The sequence below is a fragment of the Schistocerca americana genome, chromosome X (genome assembly GCF_021461395.2).
Source record: "Schistocerca americana isolate TAMUIC-IGC-003095 chromosome X, iqSchAmer2.1, whole genome shotgun sequence".
In the NCBI taxonomy this organism is placed as follows: domain Eukaryota; kingdom Metazoa; phylum Arthropoda; class Insecta; order Orthoptera; family Acrididae; genus Schistocerca; species Schistocerca americana.
Window position 1 is genome coordinate 476054263 of NC_060130.1, and position 12217 is coordinate 476066479.

The window sequence follows — 12217 nt, forward strand, 5'->3', positions numbered from 1 at the left end:
GAGGGTTAGAAGAATATAAAATAAGCTTCTGTTACACGGATGGGTAGAGGAGAAAGTATGAAAGGTGCACCAGCATACAACACTCTCCGCTACTTTTGAGAGAACATGTTGGAAAATTAAATAGTCACTGAAACTAGCAGGTTCACTTCATGTAAATCTATCACTAAAGCGAAGAGTATTTAGTATACATTTTACAATTATTAGTCACAAAAACGTCAGTAAATGTAAGAACAGAATTTCAGGTTAAATTCACAGTCCTAACTCACAAATATTAGCTTCCTTTCTGCTATAATATACATCCACCTAGCTATCTGTCTGTCTGTCTATCTATCTGTAAATATATAAATTAAAGTTCTGTGCCGTACTTTGTGTCCAAGTTCGAGTTAATCTCAGGAACTACTGAACAGATTTTGTTCAGATTTTTACTAATAGAAGAGGTTGAATAACTAGCAAAGATAGTGTGTAAAATTTAAAAATATTTCGTGGAAATTAGTTGAGCCATGACGAATTAAAGTCTTCAGTCGCTGTAACTACGATATCATTGCCAACAAGCGGTACATCCGCCGTAACTTTCTAGAGCAGCACAAATTGACTTAATCCGGGCTGGACTCGGAGGTCCAGTGATAAAGTGCGTGAGTGGAAAGCGAGTTGTTGTTTGATCGATTCCCGGATGGAGTGCATGCTCTTCGTTCTGCATTTTAGCTTATCATCCATTTCTGAATGATGTGGAGTTTCGCCAGCGACGAAAGATATTTTCGGACGCCTTTCCCTAGTTACGGACACGGACGACGAAGTGACGTCCGTTTTAAACACTTGCTCCACGCCATTGAGCCACATGGGTTTAGTACTACCACAGTCTATACGTCTACACATATTCTGACGGAAAAAAACGCGATACCAAGAAAGAGCTGAGAGATGTAAACGAAAGTTGGTAAGCGTGTTCCTAAATCTAAAAGATGATGTCTATTCAAATTTCGCGCCAGGCACATAGAATTGCGCTAGTATGGCCACTATTAGGATGCACGTCAGGTTTCCTTTTAATAAACGCTGTAACGGTCGTAAGCGTTAGTTACCTTTGAGACTGTATGTGGTGAGTCAATGATAGTCAAGAGTTCCTTTAAGACGACATACACCGTTATCAACACCTCCGTGATTTTTAACGACATCGTGTAACAGGGCTACGAGAAGATCGATGTTCGTCCTACGATACTGCAGAAAGATTTGGTAGGAACGAATCCACTGTACATGATTGGTGGCAGCGATGGTCACGAGAATGTACAGTCGAAAGGAGACTGGGTTCCGGACGGCCACTTGTTACTACCGAGGGGGAAGACATTCGTGTTCGGCATATGTTTCTGGCGCTTCGTACTGAATCTGCAGCTGCGACCTGGGCAGAAGTCGGCACCACAGCGACACTATGAACTGTATCGAATCGGTTACTTCAAGAACAGTTCAGAGCCAAACTCTCCATAGCGTGCTTCCACTGATAGCAAACCACTACCATTTGTGACTTCGACGGTGTCAAGCGAGAGCTCATTGCAGCGTAGAGTGGATGTCTGTTGTGTTTTCTGATGAAAGCTGGTTCTACCTCAGTGCCAGTGACGGCCGTGTGTTGTTTAGGAGTAAGTTCCGGATTTTCACCCAACTTATTTGCGCTCAAGACACACAGGACCTACATCTGGAGTTGTGGTCTGGGGTGCGATTTCGTTTGGGAGCAAGAGCACCGTCGTGGTTATCCCACGCACCCCGACTGCAAAAATGTTCGTCAATGTGATGATTCAACCAGCTGTGCTGCCCTTCATAAACAATATTCCAGGGGGTGTTTTCCAGCATGAAACACAAGCCCACATACCGGTCTTGTAACCTAAATGCTCTACGGAGTGTCGACGTGTTGCCTCGGCTTGAACACCAGATCTGTCTACGTGTGGAACACTATCGGACGCTAACTCCAGCGTCATCCAGAAACAGCAGTAACCGTCCCTGCATTGACAACGCAGCATGTCATTCTTAAAGGAGAGAAGTATTCCGAAGTAATAGTGATTTCAGGTGTGCCGCTGGGGAGTGTCATATGACCGTTGCTATTCACAATACACATAAATGACCTTGTGGATGACACCGGAAGATCACTGAGGCTTTTTGCAGATGATGCTGTGGTGTGTCAAGAGGTTGTAACAATGGAAAATTGTACCGAAATGCAGGAGGATCTGCAGCGAATTGACGCGTGGTGCAGGGAATGGCAATTGAATCTCAATTTAGACGAGTGTAATGTGCTGCGAATACATAGAAAGATAGTTCCCTTATCATTTAGCTACAAAATAGCAGGTGAGCAACTGGAAGCAGTTAATTCCATAAATTATCTGGGAGTACGCATTAGGAGTGATTTAAAATGGAATGATCATATAAAGTTGATCGTCGGTAAAGCAGATGCCAGACTGAGATTCATTGGAAGAATCCTAAGGAAATGCAATCCGAAAACAAAGGAAGTAGGTTATAGTACGCTTGTTCGCCCACTGCTTGAATACTGCTCAACAGTGTGGGATCCGTACCAGATAGGGTTGATAGAAGAGATAGAGAAGGTCCAACGGAGAGCAGCGCGCTCCGTTACAGGATCATTTAGTAATCGCGAGAGCGTTACGGAGATGATAGATAAACTCCAGTGGAAGACTCTGCAGGAGAGACGCTCAGTAGCTCGGTACGGGCTTTTGTTAAAGTTTCGAGAACATACCTTCACCGAAGAGTCAAGCAGTATATTGCTCCCTCCTACGTATATCTCACGAAGAGACCATGAGGACAAAATCAGAGTGATTAGAGCCCACACAGAAGCATACCGACAATCCTTCTTTCCACGAACAATACGAGACTGGAATAGAAGGGAGAACCGATAGAGGTACTCAGGGTACCCTCCGCCACCCACCGTCAGGTGGCTTGCGGAGTATGGATGTAGATGTAGATGTAGATGTAGATGTAGACAGACCAGGTGGAACAGGCGTGGAACTACATCCCACAAACTGACATCTGGCACTTGTACAACAGATTACATCCACGTTCCCATGCTTGCGTTCGACGTTTTGGCGGTTACATTTGCAACGGCTTATCTCGCAGTTACATTAACTTGTGATATTGCGATGTTAATCACTTAAATATGTTACCTAGACAAATGTATTTCCGAAATTTCATTTATGAACATTAATTATTTTTTAGTGTTGTGGTTTTTTTCCGTTAGTGTATACTCTCGTTCCATACATGGTTTATATTACAGTCCCTCACCGCCTTCTTTTGTGCCTGATCTCAGGAACTACGGTAGGGATTTTAATACTTGCACCGGTCCGCTTCGGAACTCGGCAACTTCTTTAGAGGCACCAGTGTTATCTGTTCCATATTTTATTGATGTCTGGAGTGACTTCTCGTGGTAATTATGGGAGCTTGTGCTACCGCTCGGCCAAGTAATGGGCGGCTCTTAGCCAACACAGGACACAAAGCATGCCGGCGGCCGCCCCTCTAACAAATGAGCGGACGCGCCTTTGATGCCCTGCTCCCATTGTTAGGCGGGTGGCGATAAGCCATACGTAAGTGATGATATTCACTTACCTAACGTTGTTCTACGAATTTCAATCATAACTCTACGCATTAGCCCGTAAACAGAATTACGTGCGGAACCGAGCGGGTCGCTAGTTCTGTATTACAGTAATTATAAAATATGTTACATAGTGAATATACGAAAGATCTTGGGAATTCGGCATCAAATATTACAGGTTCGGAAATGTAAGACATAGGGGCTGTGACTGCTTTCAGTTCCCCGTTAGCACCCGTTTTGGAGATAATATGTTCAAATACCGAGTCACGTGCTGCCTTCCCGCAAACTGATTTTTGTTTTTGCATGTATTATAATGCCATTTTACGCTTTTCTTGTGATCAAATTTCTTTTTCTTGTGGAAAATATATACGGTTCTGAAATCCGGTTTCCATTTTATTTCCTAAAATAACATCATGAACGTAGGCCTATATCAGTACTGTTGTGATTTGAAACTGGAAAGTGCAGAGGAATAAAAATGGGTCATTCATTTATAAAAATGTTTGCCGCATTATACACTGAAACAGAGAAGTGTTTCTTCTTATGAGAATACTTGGTCAATTGTGTCTATAATACAGGGTGCAGCGGCTATAAGCGTAGATATTTTTTTATGTGTAACTTTAAAATGTACATAGATCAGTATGTTGGCTGTTTTTCTCTGCATCAAACAGTCGTCCCACAGACACGTCACAAACTTTGCAACCTAATGTTTTCTGCATGGTCCACTGAGTCAACTACGCCTATCAGTATAGACCTACATTTTATTCGTCCACGTGTCCAAACTTCAACACCTGATCCGCTGCCCAGGTGAAAATAAGCGCTAATGGCTTACTATTACTAAAATATATTTTTTGGTACTAACCAACCTAAACCATATGGATTACAAAGGCTGTAATTGTTAGTCCGCTCCTATGCACCATAAACCGTGCCGTTGGTGGGGAGGCATGCGTGCGTCACCGTTACAGATGGCCGTAACGTAGTTGCAACCACAACGGAGAGGTATCTGTTGAGAGGCCAGACAAACGTGTGGTTCCTGAAGAGGGGCAGCAGCCTTTCCAGTAGTTGTAGGAGCAACAGTCGGGATGATTGACTGATCTGGCCTGGTAACATTAACCGAAACGGCCTTGATGTGCTGGTACGGTGAACGGCGGAAAGCAAGGGGAAACTACAGCCGTAATTTTATAAGGAGGATGAAAACTGACGTTCTACGTATCGGAGCGTGGAATGTCAGATCCCTTAAGCGGGCAGGTATGTTAGGAAAGGGAAGTGGATAGGTTAAAGTTATATATAGTGGGAATTAGTGAAGTTCAGTGGCAGAAAAAACAAGATTTCTGCTCAGGTGAATACAGGGTTGTAACTATAAAATCAAATAAGGGTAATGCAGGCGTAAGTTTAATGAATAAAAAGAATAGGAGCGCGGATAAGCTACTACGAACAGCATAGTAAACGCACGATTGTAGCCAAGATAGACACGAAGCCCACGCCTACGACAGTAGTACAAGTTATTATGCTAACTGGCTCTGCAGGTGACGGAGAGATTGAAGAAATGTATGATGCCATAAAAGAAATTTTTCAGATAGTTAAAGGAGACGAAAATTTAATAGTCATGGGAGATTGGAATTCGACAGTAGGAAAAAGAAGAGAAGGAATAGTGGTAGGTGAATATGGAATGGGGGTAGGGAATGAAAGAGGAAGCCGCCTGGTAGAATTTTGCACAGAGCATAGCTTAATCATAGCTAACACTTGATTTAAGAATCATGAAAGAAGGTTGTATAAGTGGTAGAGGCCTGGAGACTCTGGAAAGTTTCAGATAGATTATATAATAGTAATAGAGAGATTTAGGTACCAGGTTTTAAATTGTAAGAAATTTGCAGGGCTAGATGTGGACTCTGACCACAATTTAGAGATCATGAACTGTAGATTAAAACTTAAGAAACGGCAAAAAGGTAGGAATTTAAGGAGATGGGACCTGAATAAACTTGAAGAACCAGAGATTGTAGAGAGTTTCAGAGAGTGCATTAGAGATCGATTGACAAGTACAGGGGTAAGAAATACAGTAGAAGAAGAATGGGTAGATTTGAGAGATGAAATAGTGAAAGCAATAGAGGATCAAGTAGGTAAAAAGACGAGGAATAGTAGAAATCCTTGGGTAACGGAAGACATATTTTGCATTTAATTAATGAAAGGAGAAAATATAAAAATGCAGTAAATGAAGCAGGTGGGAAGCAACACAAGCTTCTCAAAAATGAGATCGACAGGAAGTGCAAAATGGCTAAACAGTTTTATGGGAACTTGACCGAAACATCTATATTTTACATACTGTAAGTAGGCTGTTTCACTAATTACTGAAATGGGACTGCCAGAGTCAACTACTGCCGTAAATTTTACGTCATTTACTGTAATGTGAATTACAGGATATGCAATGTTATGTTTTATGTGGTGTCACCGCCAGACACCACACTTGCTAGGTGGTAGCCTTTAAATCGGCCGCGGTCCGTTTGTATACGTCGGACCCGCGTGTCACCACTATTAGTGATTGCAGACCGAGCGCCGCCACACGGCGGGTCTAGAGAGACTTCCTAGCACTCGCCCCAGTTGTACAGCCGACTTTGCTAGCGATGGTTCACTGACAAATTACGCTCTCATTTGCCGAGACGATAGTTAGCATAGCCTTCAGCTACGTCATTTGCTACGACCTAGCAAGGCGCCATTATCATTTGCTATTTATCTCGTGATACATGTACCGTCAGACCGATGTTCACCAATTATGGATTAAAGTTAAGTATTCCAGAAGCTACGTACTTTTTTTACTAGACTCAACTCCTTTAACTGTTCCAGACCTCACGCCAGCCTGCATGAGCTTAAACGCGTGCCTTTCGGCTATCTCATAGTGGCTTGGCTGTCTTGCCACGTCACAACAGTTTACATCGTGTTCCTGGAGTAAGATGTCCCTAATGTGTTCCATTTTTACGTAATTACTAGCCACGGCAGCTACGTCGTCAGCTTCATAAGTACGTTTTGTGGCTGCCAGCGGTGTGAGTCATTGCGTATTGTCTCTTTGCTGGCGTGCGTCCTTATTGGGATTTGGAGATCTAACTTCTACAAATTCACCTTGTTGGGAGGGCCCTACCCTGTTTGAATCCCGCCAGTTCTGATGGAATTCAGGTCAGTCGTTTTGTCGGTAGTTTACATAGTTTCTTGTTTGTCGGTCATGTGGTGGAGAATTTCTCCCAGATCCGTAACTGCGCGGTCGACCATTGCGTCTGAAATTATTCTGTCTCCCTTGATAATATTTATTTTGGTTCCCATATTGCCTGTTTCTCTCATTGTCTCTGTGATAGCCATTACTGCGGAGAGGTGATCTTTCGCTGTAATTATTACTACTCTGCCAACGGTTGTCATACGGGTGGTGTCTGTTTTGGTCACAATTTACGTTGTAAGAATAGCCTTGTCGTATCCAGTTATTATTTCTTTCCTCGCGAAATTGTGACGGATGTGACCTGTAATTGTTGTGCTCCTGTTTTCGCGTTCCGCGATTGTCGGTGTCAATTTCTAATTCTTGTAACAGTCCCTGAAAAGCTTCAATGTCGTCTTTGCAACGTCCTGCTAAAATAATATGTCGTAAATGTTGAGGCAATTTGATTAAGGAAATGTGGATGAGTTCTGAGGGGCTGTATGGGTTTGAGAGGTACTTATTCTTGTGCAACATGTCTTCAAAATATTTCACAAGACTGGAAAATTCAGAGTGTTCGAAATGTTTCATCATTATGATGCTATGTTTTACACGGTCTTGTGTAGCTTGAGACCAATATGCTGAGAGGAAGGCATGATAAAATTCTCCTTCACTGTGACAATCGTGAATGACCGATCGCATTCTTACAGCTGGTTCGTTCTCTAAGTAGCCATACACAAATTCTAACCTGTGCTCCAATGACCAGTTGGGAGGAAAACAATGAGAGAATTGATGGAGCCATGCTTTTGGATGAATGTCGTTGCCAGAATTCTTAAATGTTCTGAATTTACGTGTAGTAATGAACAGCTTATAGTCAAAAATCATCATGTCAACGAGTCGCATATCGGTCATTGTAACTTCGTTTAGCTGGTTCCATCTCAAAATTCGGTGTACCTTGCCAATTTCTTTCATAATTTCCAAAGTGCCCTGTGTTATTATATTGTGGCTGTTCCGTATTTCTATGTCCCTCTTCCCGTAATGGATCGCGAGTGTCCTCTGAAATATGTAATTCTTGTATTACTTGTGCCAACTGACCTTGTACTTCCCGGATTTCTCTTTTGTACTGTGTACTGATTTGATTTTGATTTTGTTTGAATTTTCTAATTTGTTCATATTCTTCTGTGTCAGTGAAGGCTACAGGTCTTGTGTCATTCAAATCATCATCTACCTTTGTAGATAAGTTAGTGAACTGATCCGAAAGTTCGGCTACTTTATCCGATAGTGAACTTATTTCCTCAGCGTGTTTTTCTGAACCAAGTTTCAGAGTGTCCATTTGTGTTGAAATCGTATCTACTGTGTCCTTTAAGTTTTCCTGAGTTTTTGTAAGTTGCGTAACCGAATCGGTAGATGCAACTGAGTCAATTTTAGCTTGCAAGGTGTCGCGATTTTCATGAACAATAGTTTGCAGTTCTATTATGGCTGCTTCGTGATTCTGTAATGCGAAAAAATAGGTTGAAAATGCTCACAAATTTGTGTTTTTACGTCATTACAGACCTTTTGACATTCGATTTTAAGTAACTCAGCAGTTAAATCTTCACGTGTTTGTTCAAGCGTGGTGTCTAACTTTTGAAGATTTTGTCCCATTTGATTCTGATTTTGTTCAAGCGTTGTGTCTAACTTTTGTAGCCCTTGTCCCATTTGTTGCATTAACTGTAATAACAATGCACCGGTGTCTGAAACATGTTTCTCAGTGCTATTCGGCAGTGCATTTGAACCGGCAATATTCGCATTTTGAAAAGCAGAAAACGTGTCTTGAATTATTTGAGAAAACGGTGAGGACGCAAAACCTGAATCAGTATTTGCAAGATTGTGTCCTGTCATATCGGAATCCTGAGGCGAGCTGTTGCCGACCGATTGATCGATAATGCTTCCCTGTTCACTAATTGTTTTACTGTCTACACCATTATTTGCAGCCCGCCCCATTTCCCTATGCACAATTACCGTACAAGAAAAAATCAGAAGATTCCAGTGAGGTACCCTCGGCGTAGGGTCGACATATGAAACGTCCCCTTAGAAAAATTAATGAATGATTGTGCTGATAAACATCTTACGTTATTTGATTTTCAAACAGCTGAGCAGAACTGAACGTACTCAGACATTTCGCTCTTTACCTATTCTGATCAACACTAAACTGACACACAATATTTTTAGCGCAACGCAATCTGACTTTAAAAAATCCCTACAAAAGAATGGCCCTGACTAACAATAACCTATACCTTTCATGAATCACTTACCTCACAAAAATCTTCGTTACTCGAACTACTGCAATACAGCGAGCGCCACTACTGCCAGCTAAATAAAAGATTCTAACTACTGAAGGCACTAACTACTGATAGGCATAGTTAGCAAATGAAAAATTTTGATAGAGAACAAAAAAATGTATTTACCTTAAAGGTGTTCAAAAGTCATAATATATATAGTAGTTCATGGCATCCAGTCTTACAAATTTACTGTCTATGATGGACACACGTCCAGATCATTCGCTCTCAAAACTCTGCCAATTCTCTCCCCACATCCACCACTGCTGGCGGCTCACCTCCAACTGCGCAACGCTACGCGCTGTTTACAGCCAACTGCCCAACACTACAATAGCGACTATTACAACAATGCTAACCAGCCACAGCCTTCACACAGCACAGTCAGTGATTTTCATATAGAGCGCTACGTGGCGTTACCAACATAAAAACCTACACACCCTACTTACAATACATTTGCTCTAATTAAGACAATACTTGATACTAAATCAATGTTAGCTCTTAAGAATGTATTCACAGTCATCTTGCAAAAGATTTATTTAGAAATTCATGTTACTGGAAACATTTTAGATTTTACCATCACATACATTAATTTGCGTCAGGTTTTGCTATTAATTACGACACTCCCTGATTATATGTAAGATGTAATCGCTGTTTCCAAAACGTAGATACCAATGGACAACACCACAGAACGCAAACTGCCACCTGCGATCATGATATGCTGTGTGAAGGCTGTGGCTGGTTAGCATTGTTGTAATAGTCGCTATTGTAGTGTTGGGCAGTTGGCTGTAAACAGCGCGTAGCGTTGCGCAGTTGGAGGTGAGCCGCCAGCAGTGGTGGATGTGGGGAGAGAAATGGCGGACATCAGGAAACTAGGAATATCTTCAGATTGTGTCTGAAGCAACGAGAATAAGAAACATTACCTTAATGTGCTGTAACTCTAAGTGCTTGCTGGAAAGTAATGCCTCCAAATTTTAATTCTGTTCTCAATATCGTTTGAGGTATTGTGTGTTACGCGTACTACTCTGTCAACTTTCACGCTTTGCTGACACAAGCTGCAACTCTCTGCTGATAGAGGGCTCTGAATCGTAATTTGTAATGTACCGGTGTGTAACGTAATTATTTTGGGTCGTGAGAAACAGTGTGCTGCAAATGAGTATCTAACTGCAGAGACTAGGCGTCTGTCAGCAATTTACTTGGCGTTTTGAGGATGAGGGAAAGGGTTCCTCAATAACACTGTGACAGGTGCTAAAGGTTAGGTCCATCATTTTGATCCGGAAAACAAAACAGCATCAATGGAGTTCTGCCACAAAGGATCTCAAATGTCAAGAAAGTTCAAGAAAGTGCCATCAGCAGGCAAAACCATACTCACAGTTATCTGAGATGTCCAAGGAGTGGTGTATTTTGAATTCATGCATAAGTACCTCAACCAAATCTCCCAGGTACTGCAAGACCCCAGGAAACAGAAAGCACTATTTCCAAAAGTTCATCCACATATGGAGCGCCCTCTCCTTCTGCATGCGATGCTGAAACACACACGAGTGGTGCGACATCCGCAACACACCAAACCTTGGGTTCACTGTCACTGATCATCGTCGATACAGTCCCAACTTGGTCCAACCCGATATTCACCTGTTTTTCAAAATTTAAACAACACATTCAAGGACTTCTTTATGATAGTGATGAACTTGTGCAGGCAGACGTGCGCTTGCAGCTCCGTCAACGAAGTCAGACATTCTACGGTAATGGTATCAATAAACTGGTCTCTCGATTAGAGATACGTCCATCGCCAGGGTGACTATGCTGAGAGATAAATATGTAGACACGTAGAACGAGGATGTAGAATGTTAATATCACCTGTTAGTTTAATCTTTAAGAGCTTTCACATAAAAAATTCGGTTACGTTAGTTTTCAGTATTCACTCATACTATCTAGAAGTAACGTCGGCAGCTCTGTAAGACATTTTGCAGATTAAGGTATTATATATATATATAGGAAGACAACGAGGTCAGAAGATTGTGATGAAATAGTGTTTGGGGTGAATTTGATACAGTTTGACTGTAACAACACAATGCTCTTCCGTTCTCACAGTTACCTTCTTTGGCAAAGTTTACGACATTGCTCTTTGCTAAAGATGGTCTTGCAGAAGCGCAAAAGAAAATTGGCCCAGTAATTCCCTTCTGCTCAGTAATCATTCCGCATTTTTATCGAAAATAATAGTGGCATCTAATTCCCTCCTCCGCTGCGTAAAGGAATAACCTAAGCGCAATTAACAATAAACTGACACCATTGCACGTGATAGTCTAGAAATGAGTCGTAATCTAACAAGTGCTTTTGTTAAAATACTACTTACACCGTACCAAACGATTCGTATTAACGTCACTCAAATGTACTGAGAAGACAGCTTCTTAGAAGCAGTTCTCAGACATTCTATTAATGTGAAAATATTCTCCATGTTCTCACAGACCACCTGCGTGTACTTACGTGTTAAATTGTGGACGAAGACGAAGAGGTAATATGCAGGGACAGTGCTACCAGCCAAGAAGGAGTGATGAGATTAATAGAGGTTTCCAGCTATTTAATGAGAATGGTAGTAGGGGAGTTGTCGGTCACCGATAAGGATATAGGATGGTAATACAGGTTTTCCAGGGCGAAGGAAGGTTCCATCAAACCTAGGAGGGAGCCCCATGGCCACCGACAGGATTTCCAAGTAAAAATAAATCTAGTTAGAACGAATGCAGAGGCGGAATGTGCCATACTGGGTGTGATAGATCATCGAAAATATAAAGCTTTGCTGGACACAGGGGCACATGTGACAGTAGTCTCAACAGAGCTCATGCGAAGGAGGCGTTACAAACCACCACGTTATAATTTGCGTGGAGTAGGGGATGATGCCATACGACCATTGGGCTCAGTAGTGATGAGCTTTTTGTTCGAGGTAGCCAGGTTTAAACAATGTGCAGGAGTGGTGCCGCATGTAAATGAGAACAACAGCATACGAGTAATCCCAGGGTTAGACTTTTGCATGAACGTCATGCCATAACTGACCTTCGATGATTTGTAGTGGAAATTGGTGATAAGACATTCCGATAATGGGAATCTGTTGTCAACGTCGGTCTGCCACGAGAAATATCTGATGTACAAAACAATCCAGTTAAA